The 21,060-nt window shown below is 36.5% G+C and overlaps 1 protein-coding gene across 2 annotated transcripts in view; it reads right to left on the bottom strand.

Annotated features, from left to right (window-relative positions):
- LOC121418779 (chromatin-remodeling ATPase INO80-like) overlaps positions 1 to 21,060 on the bottom strand; it is a 111,964-nt gene that overhangs the window by 2,211 nt on the left and 88,693 nt on the right. The gene's annotated exons all lie outside the window — the stretch shown is intronic.

The raw sequence follows: 21,060 nt of genomic DNA, 5'->3' as shown, positions 1-21,060 counted from the left end.
CAATCACAGCTGACAATACTTTGTATTATGAACAAGTGCCCAACTATTTACTTTTTCCTACAGTTACAGTGTAAAAGCAAAAGTTTCTCAGAAAGTTTCGATTGTTTAAAAAAAATTGCTTTGTCCTTTAAATCTCAATCTCAGCAGACATTTTCTTATACTGCTGGTTCTAACATTTGTAGAAAATAAAAATGTCCATGTTTCTACAACAAAAGCAATTCAACAAGATAAAAGATAGAGAAAACACTGTCAGTAAACTTAAACTTTAACAATTAACAAACTTGGGATAATTTACTATCACATTTCTGCAACTACAGTCAGAAGAAATAAGATTCTGAACATTGAAGTACACGTTAGCAAGATAAACTTGGTAGGAAAAAAAAGAGCAATTCATAAGATTTTTCCTTGAAGTCTAAGGGTGAGCTGAGCCTTTAAAAGCATCCTGCCACCCATCCCATTCATTGTAGCAATGCATCGCGGCTAAGCAGTCACATGGGTATTTTCAGAATAAGCACACGCAACTGCCATCACATGATCACTTCAATTCCTGACATCATGCATCCTGGGGTCTCTAACCACGCCACCTTCTCGTTCTCTCTCCATCTCTTCCAGTGCTCTCTCTCTCTATTTCTCTTATCCCTGCTCGTTGTACCCATCCACCTCTTCTCCTCTCCTTAGCCCTCTTCTTTGACATCCCTCTCTCTCTCCCGCTACTCTCTCAACGGCATCCAGGGGCCTGCTAGTGAACATTTGTCGTATTTTGGCTCGCAGCCAGACCTTTCATCATCATCATCACTGGCATCATCATCATCGTCCTCCTCTTGATCGTGGCGATCCCTCTTGGTTGTCATTATGCATGCATGTGGCGTGCCCCCTGGCCGCGTGTGCTCCTTCCTGCCACGGTGATTTGCATGTAGAATCGGATCAAGCTATCATTCAACCGACTGCTTGCATTCAATCAGTCCTCATTACCAATTCACATCAACATCCTTGGCTCTCTCTATCTATCTCCTTCTTTCTGCTTAGTATGCAGGAACCAATTCCTGTTTTTCTCAGATTTTTTTTCCTGAGCAAATTCACATTTACAATCCAGAAAGCAAAATTAGGAAGGATGAAAGAAGTGTGTGGCAAGGTCTCCATGTGAACATGCTACATACCCAATTCATACATTTTTTAAACATATATTTTGGGATACTAAATATTCATATAAAATAAGCCTCTAAACATCTATATAAGAAGTTGTTTTGAGCTTGTAAAGAATAAAACATCTAAATACCACCCAGATTAGAAGCTTAAATGTTTCTCTAATTGTTCATACATGTATTAGTAGTAAGAGTACTGGGGGCGTTTCATGAAAGGACTTGTCGGAAGTTTTATCCGACAAGTCCCATTTTATCCGACAGTTACTATAGGAACAGTGCCTCTCAGCCAATCTAAATCATGGAAAGATGTAAGATCTGACAACTTGTCGGATGAAAATATTGATGAAATGCTCCCCAGATGTTCATGTAGATTTAGCTGCAAATCTTTCAATTATTAGAAAAGGAAAATTCAATTTATTAAGAACAATAACTAACAGAGCACATATAATGTACATGAGATGTTGATAAAAGTCCGGCAAAGGCTCCAGTAGAACCCCTACCCCTCGCAATCTAACTTTTCCCTTATTATACATTCCTATCAACGTGTGCAACTGTATCCACTCTGCATCTTTCATTCAGAAAATGGATCGTTGCCATCACTTTCAGTCTGGTTGCATCTTTCTCAATTGCTCAAACCAATTTCCTTGAGAATCGGTACAGGTATCCCTGCAGGCATAAACCAGTTGGCTGTTACACAGTATCACCATACCAACTCGAATTCTCCAGGAAAGTGCTCAAATAGCAAATCAAGCAAACAAGCTAATGATCAAATGGATTCATCCTTAAATGGTATCCTTGCCCTTCTATATTCGGGGAAAATGAGACAAGCATTCTGGTTTAATCAAACAGGGGAAGGCTTGTCAGGTAAAAAAAAGTATAAGCTATTTCTTGAAAAAAGTTTCATGTAGGAAGGAATTTAATGAACCCGTAATATTCACTGCAAAAATCATCAAAATAACGCGTTTGATATACAAAATATCCCCACGAGATTAATGCAAACTTAATTTGCCATGAACAAAACTACAAAACATAAACTCTGTTGCTTAGATGTCAAAGTGTTAGAGTAAAACAAATGCTGATGAACTCTCTAGCTTGTTAAAATAATAGAAACATTTGCATTAAAAATACATTCATCCCTTCACACAGATCTACAAAAAAGCCTATTGGCTGTGTAAAACATAATTGCAAGAACTTATTCAAGGCTTCACGTACTCCATCACTGACTCATGAGACAAAATAATCCTTTATTTTTGCAAATGGTGTAACTTCATGGGGGGCAATGTGGAGATTGCAAAGATGCTTTTAATACTAACATTTCTTCACATATTTTATGACAATGATCAGTATAGGTCACTGAACTTGAAAAACAAACTGATTTGGGGAAGGGGACGGGGTTTTCCCCCCAGTTTGTTGAAGTTCTACATCATTCATTGCTAGACAAAGAGACGATACAGGATTACTTATATTGAAAATGGCACCCCCACTATTAGAGAGAATGAAAACAGAAATGATAGAAAATATGACTGGATAAAAAAATTAATTTATGAAAACAAACACAACCTCTACAGAAGCAGAATGACACAAAACCCTGCACATGCATCCTTCTTTGGGCAAAAGCCTAAACATACAAGCAGGGTGCTACATAACTTTTAAGAAGCACTTGCCCAGTCGGGCAAGTACATTTTTAAATAGTTGGAATATACTTGCCCAAATAAATCATTGAAAAAAAAAAGTTTTACCTCTCCAAAAGAAATTTTTGCAGTTTTATAAACCATTGACCCTTTTCTCTCTTTTGACATTAACTGATCTACTTTGTTATTGCATTTCTTTATCCAAGTGATTTTATCTTGCTTGCCTGCCATGACCAATATTAGCATCAATATATCATATCGACCTTAATTTTGGTCATTTTTCTGTGAGAATTTTGCTTGCCCAACTTGGGCAAGTAGTTCTGGTCTTAACTTAAAAACACTTGCCCGACTCTAAATTTTACTTGCCCCAGGCAATCGGGCAAGTGCTTATGTAGCACCCTGATACAAGGGAATATACATAAATCATCCTACTTTGGCTCATCTGTTATCTTATCCCCTAATTTACCATTCAAGTAGATTATAATAGTGTGAGCATACAAATATCCTAAATTTGGAGCCTCGATAATGCAGACATTGTTGCTTCCTCTCCAATAAACCACTAAAAAAGATTCTCTGGAACAAAAACTTTGGATTAAGAGCTCACTAGAGCTCACAAGAGAATCATATATTCCACTCCTATCTTGTGCATATTAGACTTTCTCTTCATCCATGATAAAAACAGAACTAGGCCTAAATGACATATTTGACCGAAGGATGTCATGTTGTGAATCCTTAAAATCATTACAAGACCAAGTATGTGGGTTTGGGATTGGGTGTGTGATTTAGTGCTGATGCATTAGAAAACAAGTAGAATGCCTCTGGCCGTCTCACCTGCATCACGCGGTTCAATATAGCAGCAGTGCTGACTTTGAATACTACTCTAACTCGCACAAGATGTTCAGTGATACATGGTTACTCTTATGTCCACTTTTTATGAACTAGACCAATAAACTTACAGAGATATGATGGTTATTCAACAATAAACCCCAACATGGCCAAAGTTCATTGACCTTAAAAGACCTTTGACCTTAATCATGTGACCTGAAACTTGAACAGGATGTTCAGTGATACTTGATTACTCTAATGTCCAAGTTTAATTAACTAGACCAATAAACTTTCAAAGTTATGATGGTAATTCAACAGATACCCCCGATTCGGCCAAAGTTCATTGACCTTTGACCTTGGTCATGTGACCTGAAACGCGCACAGGATGTTCAGTGATACTTGATTACTCTAATGTCCAAGTTTAATTAACTAGACCAATAAACTTTCAAAGTTATGATGGTAATTCAACAGATACCCCCGATTCGGCCAAAGTTCATTGACCCTAAATGACCTTTGACCTTAATCATGAGACCTGAAACTTGCACAAAATTTTCAGTGATGCTTGATTACTATTATGTCCAAGTTTCATGAATCAGATCCATAAACTTTCAAAGTTATGATGGGAATTCAACAGATATCCCCAATTCGGCCAAAGTTCATTGACCCTAAATGACCTTTGACCTTGGTCATGTGACGTGAAACTCATGCAGGATGTTCAGTGATACTTGATTAACCTTATGTCCAAGTTTCATGAACTAGGTCCATATATTTTCTAAGTTATGATGACATTTCAAAAACTTAACCTCAGGTTAAGATTTCGATGTTGAATCCTCCAACATGGTCTAAGTTCATTGACCCTAAATGACCTTTGACCTTGGTCATGTGACATGAAACTCTAATAGGATGTTCAGTAATACTTGATTAACCTTATGGCCAAGTTTTATTAACTAGGTCCATATACTTTCTAAGTTATGACGTCATTTCAAAAACTTAACCTCAGGTTAAGATTTGATGTTGACGCCGCCGTCGCCGTCGGAAAAGCGGCGCCTATAGTCTCACTTTGCTTCGCAGGTGAGACAAAAAAACATCATAAATATGAAATATTTTACTATTTTTTTTAAAAGACCATAACACACATTCTTTGTACAGTAGAAATTTGTAATAGATATTTCTATCTTTTTAAGACAATAATATTCTCATTTGAATGATGAAATACATCATTTTTTTTTTAAATACAGGGAAGATCCTTGAGTCTGAAATCAAAGCTAGTGATATTGCAGAATCATCGTTGCTATGTATGCAGTTTGGTGTGATGGGTCGGGAGGTGGCGACACCACTGTCAAATTAGCTGCTTAATGGATTGCAGATGCAACGATCGGCACGTGCCACTTCATCCAGCCAGTAACCCAACCCCACCATCCAAATTCATATCTCAATCCTACCAAAGGTGATTCATCTAGGTTGTCAAATTATACGGAATTGCTTCTTAGAACATTCTAACGAGTTACATTCATGTAATCAATTGGATCATTTTGAGAATGGTAATGGTAACCAGACCGGAATCTAGATGTATAGATGATTCATCCTTCTCACATTACCATGATCATCTTAATAAAGAGTCCCTTCCAAGCTGCACTTCTGTTAATAAATCTGAAGTGTAACAGTAATAGTACCTAAGTGGCTTAATCAATTGCTTCTTAGTAACAATAACATAAACCACCCAGTAAAGTACCCCTAAAGTGCCTTAGACTTCATTAAATAATACACTTTCACATTAAAGCGTGATGTTCCAATGATAATGTTACGACTCATCCGAGTCCTTTTCAAGGGCATTTGCAGTGTCTGTATCATTATACCAATTATATACCCTTCAAATTCTTAAGATAATACAACCCTGAACTTCACATCATGCATCTCTAATTAAATGCTTAGTAACCCGTCATCTACATACAGTACTTTCATCGCTTCATCTTGTAACTATGACAACCACCACCCTCTCCCTCCTACATCAATGAAGACACAAATTGGCTTTATACCTTACATTCATACCATTGATGCGTTTATACGTTGTGAAAAAGTGCAATGACATTTGCAGAGTTCCTCCCAATATTTTCTGCTCAGCTGAGCGTTGTGATAGGGAGGATTCGTACCAAACAGAATTAACGCCTAACAAGATTATTTCATATAAGTGACTCTGTACGAGCACCGCAAACAAACGGATTACATGGCTGTGCAATGAGAGCCCTACAGATTAGTGGGAATTCAGGGTTCTTGTAATCATTTTGCATGGTGACGCACCGTTTAAATAAAATAGGCATTTGAAGACCCCTCAAGAGTGTTGGCCTCTTTTGGGTCATGCATTCAAATATCCTTATAACTTGCCCACCCACCCAATTATCCAATCCAACTTGCAACTGCTTTTGTTTCAATACAGATACAACATAAGGAGTATTATGTGGGTCGGGTGAATATATAGCTGCATGGATGGGTGGATAAATTTAATTCCTGTGAATGTACAAATATGAAAAGTTATGAAATTGAGGTTTATGAAATCAATACAGGTTTGTGATATCTTTTAAATATTTTGCTCTTTTCAATTTATTTAACACCCCCATGAACTGAATTGAATATAATGAAAATTTTTACTTTCTTGTTGCCTTATCAGAGAAAGCTGAGGATTAACAAAATTATGAATAATTCGATGCAAAATATGTTGTAAAAATGTTTCACAAAACTTTGGATAGTGAAAATAATTCACATATGTGTTTATCATAAAATTTACAAAATTATAAAAAAAGATGATTAACTATTTCTGAACACTTTACAAAACAGAACTTTGTCATGACCCAACATCTAAACAAGACTTACGAAATAGATGGGAATTTCTCTATTTTTTAGCTATGCTAGGACCTTCAAAATCAATTTATGTGAGTATTGGTTGTCAGTAGAAATATTGCATTTATTTAGTAGTTGTTTACATGTGGTTGTGCAATTCTCATGGTTACAATGTAAACAAAGAATAAACAACTCAAATGGCACCTTTATTCTCAGAGTTTGGAAATCTCCAAGGAGATTCAACGCTTTCAGTAATAAGTAATGGAAATAAAGTTTGGATAGATGGAGAAGGGAAATTCTGACTTTAGTGTCAAAAAGGAGAGCAACAGAAGCAAGTAAGTAATGAGTTTGTTAAATGCACTTAAGTTTTTATTCATTATTTTACTTCAATGGGTTGGTTTCCTGTGATAAATCCATTCTTCAAAACCTATTGTAGTCTCTGTTTGCTCCAGGAAGAAACGCCAAACTCTGAATAGAAATAACTGACAGGAATTAAATTGTTCAATCATTGGTGGAGTGAAAAGAGAATAAGGTGATGCGCTTTTCATGATCAATATATGTTCACCTAATCTGCATCTCGACTTCTGGAGCAATAAGACAGCTTCGGCACCGCACTTGGAGGAGCATTAAAAATTCATGTTGCGCCTTATGTAAGGTGAGAGCGTGAGATCACTCCCTGAGACCGAGTTTGGCCTTGCTTGCCTTGCTCGTTCACCCCCCCCCCCTCAAAAAAAGAGAGGGAAAAAAAACCCGTTCCTAATCCACCAATAACAGGGCACCTGGAGGATGTTGCAGCAATCCGATCTCAACGCGCTTCCAATTTCAAACGAACTGCTTTGACCGACTGTAACTCTACACCACACCCTAAGCCATTATGATGCACCTAGCTAGTGTATCAGCTTCTTCCTCTGAGCGGGACACTCTTGTCTTCTTCTGCAACTGCCTAAAATCCCCGTTTAACTAAGTTATGTCCCCAGGAAATCAATGTCTCTTCTTCTTTTTCTCAAATGGCTCCTTTCCCTGCCTTGCTTCATTCAGTAAAAGGAACAGATGGATGGAGTCCTTCACACAAGATATGTGTTTCATGAGAATCCCTTTCTACCAGGAAGGCCTTCTGATATTTGACGACTGCAGGCAATGTGCTAATGATAGATGAGACATCTTAGGATTGCATTAGAGAGGAAACAGCCTTCCTGTTTTGTTTTCCTCAATGAAAAACCTTTCCCATTTTCTTTTTAAATCATAAATTTGACTCTGGAAAATAAGGTCTAAAACTGCACTTGCATCTTTCAAGAAATCAAGTTGCGTATGAAGGTTTTATGATGTTTGATTTTTCTTTCTTCACTTTATCCTGATATATTCTTAATCCTGAAAGATCATTTTCATGACAAAATAAATCTGATAAAGGTAACATAAAAATTTGCAATTTCATAATGCTGAGATTTCAATTATAATTTTTTATGGGGAGAATAAATATAAAGTTATTAGTATTGGCCTGGTATGCTGACATACTGTTATTATCTGGGAATTCTAAGTTATGTACCAGATTTTGTTTACAATGATCAAGTACAGACAGACACAAATGCAGAGTTAGTTTTTATTGACTTCAAAATCATGCTACGACCCTAGTTTCATTAAACAACATGATGTAATACGATGCATCCTTAGTAAGTGTTCAGATGCAGAAAGCCATTGGAGAACTAGTGGAGCTATCATATTTTAGTATGAATTATTAGTTTCTTAACAGGAGGCAAACTTTCATGTGAACATCAACATTATATCTCATTACAATTAAAAATTTCACCAAACTGTTCCTCCTCCCAAGATAAAACCAACGTTTAAAAGAGGGAAAATCCTTTCTGAAATGACCTATAAGTGCTCCAAAAGATCAATGTGAACAAGTCATTTAAGCACTTATACTGTAACCCTACAAAAGAGAGTCCTTTTCCCACTAACAGAAATAACACATGAATTAATATACTGAGTTCACATCTAAGGTAGAAAGCATAGCATGGTATACATGGTTAACTTCACTGTGATCTAAGATTGGTGAACTCTGCTAGTCAATCTACCAAACAGAAATTACACAACATTTTAAGAATGAAAAAAGCCCCTGCTGGTTATCCCCACCCTGTACAAAAGGGCTATACAATGTAAAAGGTAACTTCAAAGTTATTTTAGTAAGAAGTAGTACGGACAGAAAAAAAGGAGATGATTAAAACGTTCATAAAATGATGGCTGGAACATTTGATGTGGTATTGGTAAATAGACACTGAAGAAAAATAGGAGGTAAACCTTCAATAAGAATGTACAGAGCTTACAAAACAAATTGACTACAAAAGAAAAGGTGCTTGAAATGGTTGTCGTTGAAATTTATGAAAAATAAGGAATATAATGGCAAAAATCAAATATAGTATGTCCTATCCCTGAAACTTAAAAACGGATTTACCATTAATACAAATACAATAAGGTCTAATGGTTAATCATAAGTATCAATGAGTTGCACATTTTATTGCTATATATTATAGGGCTGAAGTATATTTGAAATTTAACAAAAAGTATTGAAATGAACTCATACCAAATAGTTCATGACTCCAGTCAAGGAAATATAGTACAAACTGACAGCTTGAATTTCACTGGAAATTGAAATGAATGAATTTTCTTCAGAATGAATTTGTGTGGGGAGACGGCGATATGATTTTCAATATGATGAACTTGAGACTTATGAAGGTTGACACTGCCCTATGGATGATGATCTTACCAAATGGTTTGAAATGGAATAGATCCGAGTCAGGTCTGGGGCATGAACCTGGTCTCATGTTATGGTCTAATGACCTACAGATTAGAGGTGATGAGGATAAGAGAGGGGTCAGTGAGACATGATGGCAAAATAAAGATGCGGAGATGGGGATGGGGGGGGGGGTTGCTGGAGGGGAGGATTACACATGGACAACATCAGTGAGACATGTTGGCAAAATACAGATGTAAATAGGGATGGAGGGAATGGCAGAGGGTAGGAGAGAGAGATGACAGGACTAGAGAGGGGTCAGTTAGACATGATGGCAAGATAAAGATGCGGAGATGGGGATGGGGGAGGGGGTTGCTGGAGGGTAATGGACGGGGAGGGGAGGATTAGACATGGGCAACATCAGCGAGACATATTGGTAAAATGAAGATGCAGATAGTGATGGGGGAGGGATGGAGGGAATGGCAGAGGGTAGGAGGGATGGGAGGATTAGAGAGGTGTCGGTGAGATGTGATGTCAAAATAAAGATGCATAGAGGTAGATAATGAGGGTGGGATGGAATGATGAGGGGTAAGAGAAGGGAGGGATAGAGGAGGAGGAAGTGGTAGTCTAAGGGGCAGGAGAGGGCGACAAGAAAGAGAAAAGGGGGAAATATGGAATGACAGAACGAAGAGGTTAAGGAGAAACACACACACACATCAACCCTGATGATTAGAATATAGGGGAGGCACTGGTACTGAAATATTGAAATAAATAAATAAGGGCATTGCAGAGAAAATTTCAAAAATCCCCATGAGCAATTAGAAGAGCAATTCTTAGTCAAGAAGGGATGGGCGCAAAAAATATATATGGACAGTGGTTAATCGGTGTGGAGAAAAAAAATATATATCATAAAGGAAAATAGGATGAGAAAGGAAGAGAGAAATTCAAGAGAGAGAATACTCTTACAAATGTGATGCAGGTTAGGGGTAAGGACAAGATGACAAGATGGAGAGGGTGGGGGGGGGGGTATTGGCAGGACCGGCATCAGAGGTTCAATGACCAGGAAGTCAAGACATGATGCTGATTAACATTGCATGACATTGAGATGAAATGGATGCATGAAGGGTGACATGATGAGACCAGACAGACACACTCAATATACAGTCATAGATATTCTCTCTCACACTCTCTCTCGCAATGCATTCTATCTCTTTCAAGTGTTCTCTTCCACTCACAAACACACACACATTTGACGTCTAAAGTAAAAAAAAAAAATAATAATTTAATTGTGATCGTCATATATTAATGAACTAATTTTAATTATAATTCATCTTATTGGATCTATGCCTGCATTTATATTGGTCCTTCCCAGCTTGAAACAGTTTTCAAAACCCACCATCAAAATATATTTTCAAAGGTGTTTACATGTAAGTCATGTAAATAAGGCCCATGTTTTTTTTTTTTTTTTTTTTTGGGGGGGTGGGGTTTAGCTACAGTGGCTGTATACCATGGCCTACACAAGTGACTGAAATTATACATATGCATTTCAAATCACATTGGTGCTTATTTCTTATGTACAATTATGTTTCTGGCGTGAACATGTTTTGGATCAAGTTTTAAAAAAAGTCCCCTAAATTGTGTTTTGAAAAATTAATTCCATGGTTATCATATTCATGTGATTTTCCTTTGGGGTGTTTGAATCACACCTGAAAAACCCAACCACGAATTATTGTTTGATTAATATTACTCAATCCCTTCTGAATGAATTAAATAGTGTCAAATGAATAGAAAAATAAAAGTGAACATTACAGAGATTGAAGTAACACCTAACTCATCCTTTTCTGTACAAGACATGCATGTTAAAATGAATAATAAATGAATTTCTTTCAATGCTGGAGTCCTAGAATCAGGTTTCCATTAATAATTCACCAATATGGAGTTGTTCCCCCCATTGAGAATGAATTATTTAATAAACAAAATGAATACTTAAAATGTAATGGCTTCCACTGTGCCATTTCATACTATTAAATTTTAGATTGAGTCTATCTAGTCTTTTCAAATAATTACATTGTTGCTCTTGTTTTATTCTCTTCCCAGGCCAGGGGACAGTATGGATAACAAATTTTCATTAAAAAATACTTAAATTTGCGAACTATCTCATTTGGACGATGCAAGGGGAGAAGATGGGGAATAAAAAAAAATCTGATTTTATTGCAAGATACAAAACTACTATTTTTAATATCATGTATTAAATTTTCAAAAGACTTATAGCTGAATATATTTCAGATTTTTTACTGCATTAAAAATCTTTAGATTTAATAAAAAAATCTGCATAACCATACAAACACACCAGTTACTATCTAGAATAGGAACATGTACCAAGAAATATTAATTGAAATGAATCCATTCAGAGAAAACAAATATCAGCTCAAGACTATAGCCTCTAGGTAGACTGCCCTTAGCATGCTAATTACAACTACGCAACCAACATCAACCTACGCACACATGGGTTCTGAAATAGAAGTTAATACTAGTAAATACAAATTCAAATATGACAGTTATTCCAGTTTTGTATTTGATATGTACAGGTACCACACAGTGACACGCTCTGTCACACACTAATACGTAGCAGAGTGCACGTGGGAAAGACTGTCATGCGTGGTTCCCATATCATGAATCTATAACATCTACAACACACAGGAACCGACACCAGTCCCATTAAACAAGTCACCATCTTTTTGCTTTCTTTGAATGGATTCTGTTTTCTCCCTTTCTCTCTCATACAATTCCCATTCAGTTCAAGCTGTATTTCTTCAGAGGAACATTAGCTGTGCACATGTTTGTAAACATCGGCCCTTTGGTGATTCTCTTTATCTGTATTTGTTGTCATGGCAACATAATTTGATGGCGCACGAATGATTGATTGACTAATTCAATGCAGCGATACGAGTGTGTATGACAGGACAGCATGCAACCTGCTATGTATAGTAATTCTATTCTCTTCATGCATGAAACACACACTGTGGGATATCTCTATACAAAAAAAAATATGAAAGAGCCCTCACCCCTAAATGTCCTCCATGTCTTATTATGATCAAGTATCATTAAGCAGACACAAAGCAAACATTCAATTTAACCTACCACAATCACATCATGGCCTTCCTAAAGTTCCTTGTCAAAAGATCACCAACAAGGTGTTTGACATGCTGACATGAGAAACACAGGAAGGCAGTAGAAAGATGGTATGAAGACAAAAATTTAGGAGGCCCTTTCAAGCCATAGATCATTTTCTAACCATTTGAATAGCTGGGGTCAAACCATGTCAAACATCAAACGAAACCGGCTACATTCTTTCATGTTACACACCCAGGAATGAGGAAGAGGAAAAGTGTTGGCAAATTAAATGGATTAAAGATTAAAGACGGAGAGAAAATAGCTTTACATAGTATCGGAATAATTACATATCAAAGGAGTAACTGAGCTAAGAATGAGAACACACATAGAGGTATACAGGGAATGAGGAAATGCTACTGAGAATCATGCCATTGATCTTACAGACCTATGGTGAAGCTGTTTCACATGTTCTGAAGAACTGGTTTCCACATCATTTACCTCAATTCGGCATGGACGTTCAAATATTGGCCATGGGAAAGGTCCCTTCTACTCTTGACTGATAACAATTAACCGCATCTGTTTGCGATAAGAGCCATCTTCAGCATAGCCAGGAGCAGCAGTAGTAGCAAAGGCAAACTTTGTCTGACCCCTTCTTCACTTTCTTGTCAACATCGTGGCATTGGCCAAAGTATGGATCACATGTTATAAATAGCGCATCTCGTTGATACAGGTCAATACCTGGGCCTTGTGTGGCGGCCATTTTGCCTCCACTTCTAGGACTGTTCCACATCTATTTAGACTTGGCAAGATAATTAAGTCAAGTGTAGATAATGTTCTTTTCCTAGAACCTGGATTTCTCTTTACTGAACAAACAAGCTGATCTGTCTGTTGGTTATGAAATTAATAGAAATGTATTTCAGATACTGTGACAGCTATAAAAAATCTACCTCTGTTATTTACCCGTATCATTTCCTTAAGGGCCATACAGGCAACTCAGTCACTTTGTAATAGTTAGCTCTTTTGCAATATATAAGTTTTTGTAATTTTTGTTCTTAAGAATTATTTTCCAACTTATAACAGACTTTACCCATTCCACATCAAATAAAAACAAACAATGCTTTTATGTAAGGTATAAACTTTCAATCAAGTTCCTGATATTTCTGTGACGATAAGTTTTTAATAATAATGTACATATAAACTTGTCGTATCATATATTTTTCAAAATAAAATCAAAAGCAGGAGAGTGAATAAATTTGTAAGGAACTTAAAAGAGTGTAAAAAAAATGCTTACTTTTTTCTGCTGGCTTCAGTTACCATTGCCTTTCTAACTGAACTCATGTCACGGAAAACAGTCCGCAAATTATGGATGTAGTTTTAGTACCATATTGACTAACTTCATTATCTGTGATTAAAGTACACAAGATGATGTGCACAACATGGTCTCATCAAGGAAACCAAGGTGTCTAATTCCTCAATTAGAAAAAAAAATCTATGAAATTATAGCTGGGGTACAACCCCAAAGTTAGGTTGACAAAAGCTTGAACTTCTAAATCTTTTGATTGAATGGAGATATCTAATTGGAAGTTGTCCCTCAATGGGTGTGTTCAATGTCGATTTTCACATTTAAACAGCAACATGAATCATGGTTAAAACCTCAATTACAAAAAACATGAACAGCGGTGCACTGTTTAGTGTCAAAAACATAAAGTTGATTATTTGTTGATTTGATAGTGCAGCTCTAGTGCGCAGTTTTACTCATCACAAGAAAGGTCAATTCTGGTGCCTGCTTGTGTAGGCTTCACTGCAAGAGCTAATTTAAAGATGTTTTAAAACTCAATCATGTTCAATGTCGTATTCGCGATGCCGAAGGTTGTAAAAGCTGAGCTGATCGAGTTTAGAAAAGCATCTTTTTCAACGTACAAATTTCCTCTGAATCATGATTTGAAAGATGTTTACTTTTATGACATGGTAATATGGGAAACCAAAGACACTGATATTTTAGGTATCAGTATGACTAACTCTATAGGGTGGTGCAGGTTGGGTTTGCCTAACTATGGGACAATCAACTCTCACCTGCCTACCTACCTGTACACTCACCAATACAGAATACCATGCACTGTCATCAAAAAGTGAGTGGTAATAATGAGGAGTTAAGTAAAGTAAATGCATAGGCAATTGAAAATGAAGGGATGCAATAAAAATTGACATTGATTTTAGGTTTGTACTCGGGTTGAAGAAGGCATACAATTGCAATCAATGGTACATTTTATATATTATGACACAGGACCAAGATATATCAGTTTGATCTATAGACACACATTTTCATCACATACACCAAATGTTCACTTACATTAGTAAATAAATGAGCATCTTGATTTTTTTCTAATTTATCACAGGTAATTTTAGAAGTAGTTTTGAATCTTTATCATTTGGAAAGGTGTCTAGCTGTTAAGTATAGTCAGGTTTATCAAACCCCTTGCTTCAATTAAAAAAAAAACCTTTACACCAAATATTAATAAATAATCTTGATCTATGTCCTATAAGAAATAGAAAGAAAATGTATATATAAATGTTCTAATTAATGACACTAGCTAATAGCAATATTTACCATATTCAAGATTTTATCACACCTGACTTGGAGCCAACTGGTTTCAACAGGGCACAAAAACACAGCTCCAACTGATGGCTAAATATAAGACCTAAACCAGCTTACTGCATACATTCTGAGACCGATTTAATTCATGAGGGAGATATAAAAGGGGGAATACCATTAACTTTGATTTGATCATGTATTGGTATGCAGATAGTGAGATTAGATCCATTGATACCTTTCAGCTGACCAGCCAGACACACAACAAGCACACACCTTATGTAATCAAAGATTTCCATTCTATTCTTCTGACCCAAAGGGCAGTGAATCCCAGTTCTTGTTTACTGTCCCCCCAATGAAAGGTGTTGTCTATATTCAGGTAAAAATAGGAGCTCAGCTAAGCTTGGTGGGAATCCACCCTCTCCTGGGTTCTCATACTTGAGACAAACAATAGAGCCACGCATCTTGTCATTGTTGGCGGATTTGGTAGGCAGCCATTGTTTGAGATTCTCCTGACTGGCATGGCACAAGAGGCTCTGGCCCCCTTCAAATAACCCCCAAGTATAGTGGCCCCCCTGACTTGGGTCATTAAATAGAAGAGGGGCACTAGACCATGGGGCCTAACATACCTCTTAAGTCCACGATAGTGCCTCTCTTTTTTATGCTCTAAGCGATTAGAATGACTATCTTCCCGACACAAGGATGTACAGGTACTCAAGTGCTGTCCGTCATGGATAGGCAAAGACAATTCATTGTGCTAAGTGGATGACTGCCTGATGGATAACCTAGCCATCAATTCTGCCTAGCTATACGACTCCTCTCCTGTTTACCTGCTCTGTGGATTTTTCTTCCTGCAGACTGCCAAGACACATCTCCTATATTCATGACTGATGCTACCTTTTCTCTTAGATATTATACTAAATTGCATTCCACGGAAGACATATGCACGAAATAATGAATAATGCACTCTTATGGTGAACTGGGTGACAAAGATTCTTGATCGTAGACCACTTGACATCACAGTATGCAAGAACCTAAACTCTCCAGATATGAATGGGATGGGGGGAAGGGGGATGAACAAGATGGGTGCCTCATCATCCAGATGTCAGAGAATATTAAAGAAGAGAATAGAAAGAGAGAGGAGAGGTTGGTGAGTCTTGGTGTGGCTTACAAATCCCCATTGAAACTGTATCCAAGGTGATTTTCTATTACAGTCAAGGCACCCACCTAGCGGGATACTGCCTCAAATCATTAGACGTCTTTCAAAATGGAATCTCGCTAGAGGAAGCATTATTAGATGGGTCAAAAGACGTGAAGACTGGAGATTTCCATAATGTATAAAATAGATAGAGAATGATTACAGAATAAAAATTCAATAACAATACAAAAATCTGACAAGCTGAGGTGTGTGCATGCTGAGTTGAGCCCTCATCTGGAGTGCCACCATTTATTGGTGTCGATTTCAAAGCCGCTGCTTAGAGACCTCTAGGGAAGAGGGAGTTAATTGTTTCCTCATTCTCTTAGAGAACCCCTTTGGAATACAGGGACCCAATACCCCCCTCAGCCCATCTGTATCCATTTTAAATCCAGACCCCTATATCTCTCACCATTCATTCCCATTCAGAGCGACCCAGTGGCTACTTCTACACCCTCCAACTCTCACGTGCTCATTCAACCAACCACTTTCCCACGCATCCTCTTGATTCAATCCTCATTTTCATTTCCCTTTTGACTTCTCCTTTTTTTATCATCAGATTACCGAAGTCTTGAGAAAATTTGGGGTGCATTACTTCTTAGTTCCTATGATGTAAAAGAACTTTTGTGTCATGGTTCTTTGATCAATCAAAAGATGAAAGTAGATGAGAATTGTCAAAGACCTTTTACCTTCAGTGAATGTTTAATGTCTGTAATTATGAAGCCTGAGAAAATATCAAGTCAATCATTTGGTAACACAGCTCAAGCAGTATTGCATTGTCATACAGAAATACTAAAGCTGATGATGTTGGGGGTATTAGTATGTTTCATTTACCCGGTAATACAAAATATGTTATACTTTGTTATGCAGACATTGGAGAATGTGCAACAAACAGATCAGAGATAAAGAGTTTTCAAAAGATGAGCAAAGGGTCAATATAAAATATAGGATATTCCATGATGAATATTACAGGAAAGTTAAATCTTATTAAAACAAGGTGTTGTAATGTACATATTTATGTTCGTCAAAATAGAAATGTGACTTGTTCATCACGTTTTTTAAATTCATATTTCATCATTTTTTAATTCTGTACAATCAAATGGAGAACTTAGCCTGTTGGTCATTTGAAATATTAAGCTTGATATGACAGAACAATAATCCATATCACTCATTTCATACATCTTGTTTTAATATATTTATATATATAAATATATATTTCATGTATCTATTGGACAGTGTCACATATGGCACTTTGCTAAAAAAAAAGATCGTCAAAGCAGGAAACAAAAATAAACAGTGTATGATTGTCATTTAAAAGCTTGTAAGTAACCAAGCACGTTTCAAAATCATTTATCTAAATGAATGTAGTTACATGTATCACTAATCTCAATCTAGGCAGTATAGACAAAAATGAATGATTTCCTCTATGATGCATGTAAATTTTTGTTTATCATCAAAGCCAGTGGGAGAATACATATGCTACGCTAGTACTATACAGGAATCTTAACCAACCATCATACACCACCACAAGTTAGATTCTACTGGTGTAAGTAAATCAATACATTCACAGGTATTCCAACCAGACAGATGTTACAGGATTCATTAAAACGCATACAATACGAGAAGCCTACAATGAAGATATAGGAAGCCTCACGAGAGCTGTGCTCAACTACCCCACCCTCAACCCAAAATAACTCATAATGGTGTTTTGGTGTACGGGCGGATTATTGTCACAAGCATTTTGGAGTTTGTCCAGTTCGATAGCGACTTGGGGGGTTTCAGTTTTTATTTGCGGGCTTCCAGCGCTGAATGAGTCATTGTCAAGATTTTTATACGGCGAAAAACCGAGGATTATATAGGGGTGGTAGAAAATTGTAAGGGGAACGGCTGATGAGAAAACAATTATGGTTACACATGATGGAACTTTATTTGGATTGACTTTAAAGGAATAATAGGTTTAATATCTATTTCGTAAACGATGGATATGTGGCTGGATTTACTGCACCTTCATTAATTAAACTAAAAGAAGACGCACAGCTGGATCTCTTGGGTGGTGGAATTATTATGTAACAATATGATATAAAAGTTAGAACAAGACTAGAACACTCAAGATGTTAAATTTAAAAAAAAAATGCACAGTTGACAATAGACCTGGAAGTAAATATTTGGTGAGCATATGGTATGCTTTTGAGATCATGTACCAGTAATTAATTTGTGGGAACTCTGATGATGTAGCAAAATTAAAGTTAAAACTAATGACGAAACCACTTGATTTGATAAGAAAATAATCTTCCTGTGAATAATGGGAACCAATTAGTAATATTTAATGGACCGGGGACGAAAACCCATTTTCAACTTGAATAAAAAGAAGAAGAACTTTGGCCTCAGTCAATGGGGCATGACAGTAGATGGAGACATGATCAACGTTTACCTTGGTTACCAAAAGCCCTTTTGATGCATCAATTAGACCCTGTGGTTCTCAAAGTCAATCGGAATCATGAGAAAATTTTCATGCTCTGAAAGAAACCATCAGATTACTCACTCTCTGTGACAATGAAAACTCAGTTTGGGGTAAAATGTGCCTTTTGTATGATTTCAAAGAATGAAACACATGAATATGACATGGGGTGTGTTGGTTGAAAGAAGCCTTTTAGATTAGGGTGACTTCCTGTGTCACTAGAACACTGATATAGCATCCACAGGGAAGATTCGGTAAAAGAAGTGTTATAATTATGTTATTAGGATTGTATTATCCATCACATTTCTGCTATCAAACCAACCACTAAGCTGGCAAGAGAGATCATTCATAATCCCCCTTTCAACTAAGCCATCAAAGGAACACGCAAGGAGTTTCAATAGCTTTTGGGAGTACATCCCTTGCAGGAGGGCTAGCTTTGGAAGGTTTTCTTCTATACTTTTGATGCCATCATGATCATACCCCTTTGAAGTAAACTTGAATCTAGCACCTAAGGATAAAAATGTTGACCAAAGTCTCACAAAAATTGAGGATACCGATCTCCAAGACTCTACCTGGAAGAAAGATCGTAAGAATGCTACGCAATGTTCTTAGAATTATAACAATAAATAATGATGAATTTGTATAGCGCAGCCACTATATAGATATACTCTACTGCGCTTTGGTTACTCCCATTACCTATACTACTTAAAGGACAAGTCCACTCCAACAAAAACTTGATTTGAATAAAAAGAGAAAAATTCAACAAGCATAACACTGAAAATTTCAATTAGAAAATTAGAAAGTTATGGCATTTTAAAGTTTCGCTTCATTTCCCAAAACAGTTATATGCACATCTTGGTCGGTATGCAAATGAGGAACTAATGACATCACTCACTCACTCACTATTTCTTTTGCATTTTATTATATGAAATATGAAATATCTTTATTTTCTTGTCATTGTCATGTGTAATGGAGTTTCATTCCTCCCTGAACACGTGGAATTCCATTATTTTAACATTTTGTGCTTCTGGCAAGGAGGTCCTTAATCATCAAATTCCTAAAAATTGAAATATTGCATAATTCAAACAATTAAAAACAAAAGAAATAGTGAGTGAGTGACATCATCGACTCTCTCATTTGGATGTAACTGGTTCGTTCATATAACTATTTTGTTAAAAATGAGCGAAAACATCTGATTTTGATGAAATTTTCAGCATTGTGCTTGTCTGATTTTTCTCTATTGATTCAAATCAACATTTTCTGAGGTGGACTTGACCTTTAATAAAAGTGAAGATCTACTTTAATGCTTCCCTGCACAGATGTGTCTTCAATATTCCATAATGTTTTGAAGTGGGGCTAAAAGCGGGGCTCCCGGCAAAGAGCCGGAAAAACATTGCTATGTATAACAGTGCTCTTTTACTTCATCAACATGCTGCCACTGACTTTGATATTACCAAGGCATCCCGAGCCAACCAAAAACAGAATATCTCATAAATCTTTAAACTACACTATTTTTTTAAACCTTACGTGTATATTTTCTGTACTTGAATTACTCAATCTAGTGTGATAAAGGGCTTGTAATCCTATGTCACACAAAGCCAAAATTCTTTTATTTGCTACAAATGTGAAATCCATAAATAAAAAAAAAACCGTTGGCCAAACATAACACAACTAAATTCTAGCACAGAAGCCATACAGTATAGTTATAAGAATGTATTTGGAAGGGAAGAATGACAAAAAAACAAAATGCTTTCAGAGAGCAAAACAGAACAGTTTACTATGACAACTCAACAGCTCTCTTTCTTGATCATGTGAAGCTGATTGGGCCCCTGTGCTAATCAAAACACTTACCACAACATGCAAATTTCATTATCCAGAACCTGAATATCATCAGGATTTTCTAAATTGAGTCTTTGGCACAAACCACAAAGCAGTTTCTCTCAAATACATATTTGCAATGAAAAGCAATGTTAACATAAAATCACAAATATTGAATAAGACCTCATCACTATCATCCTGCAGTAAGTGTGTCTTCTTAAACAGATTACGATAATAAAGGAATACTGATAAATACTGCTTTGCAACTAATTGTTATGAAGATGAGGTATTCGATAATCACGATGACATACAGTGCAAAGCGTCATAACACATGACTGAGACATAGCTATTTCATTCAAATTGAAATTCTGGACTTCTGAAAATTGAATATTCAAAATTTTCTGTTATCGATACAAATCTCTACGTTTATTTATCTTGCATAGATCTTAAACGGCAATTCTGTCATGCATATGGCTCTCAAGGTTTGTTTCTCCTTTGAAATGGTTAAAGGAGCAAAGAACCTGTAGACTAGATACAAACAACGATAGACCATGAACCACAATGGTGTTTTTACCCCTCAATGATCTCCTCAAATACATCAATCTGCAACCCAGGGGAACTTTATTTCTATCCTCACTGATACCAAAGCTCTATTAAACTCCAATTACACAACCATTCAACAGTCTCGTTTGTTCACGCACCATGGTTTTTAATTGTGACTTTC

Source organism: Lytechinus variegatus, chromosome 7 (genome assembly GCF_018143015.1).
Source record: "Lytechinus variegatus isolate NC3 chromosome 7, Lvar_3.0, whole genome shotgun sequence".
In the NCBI taxonomy this organism is placed as follows: domain Eukaryota; kingdom Metazoa; phylum Echinodermata; class Echinoidea; order Temnopleuroida; family Toxopneustidae; genus Lytechinus; species Lytechinus variegatus.
Note: the sequence above shows the minus strand (reverse complement) of the source record. Positions and strands in the feature narration are given on the sequence as shown.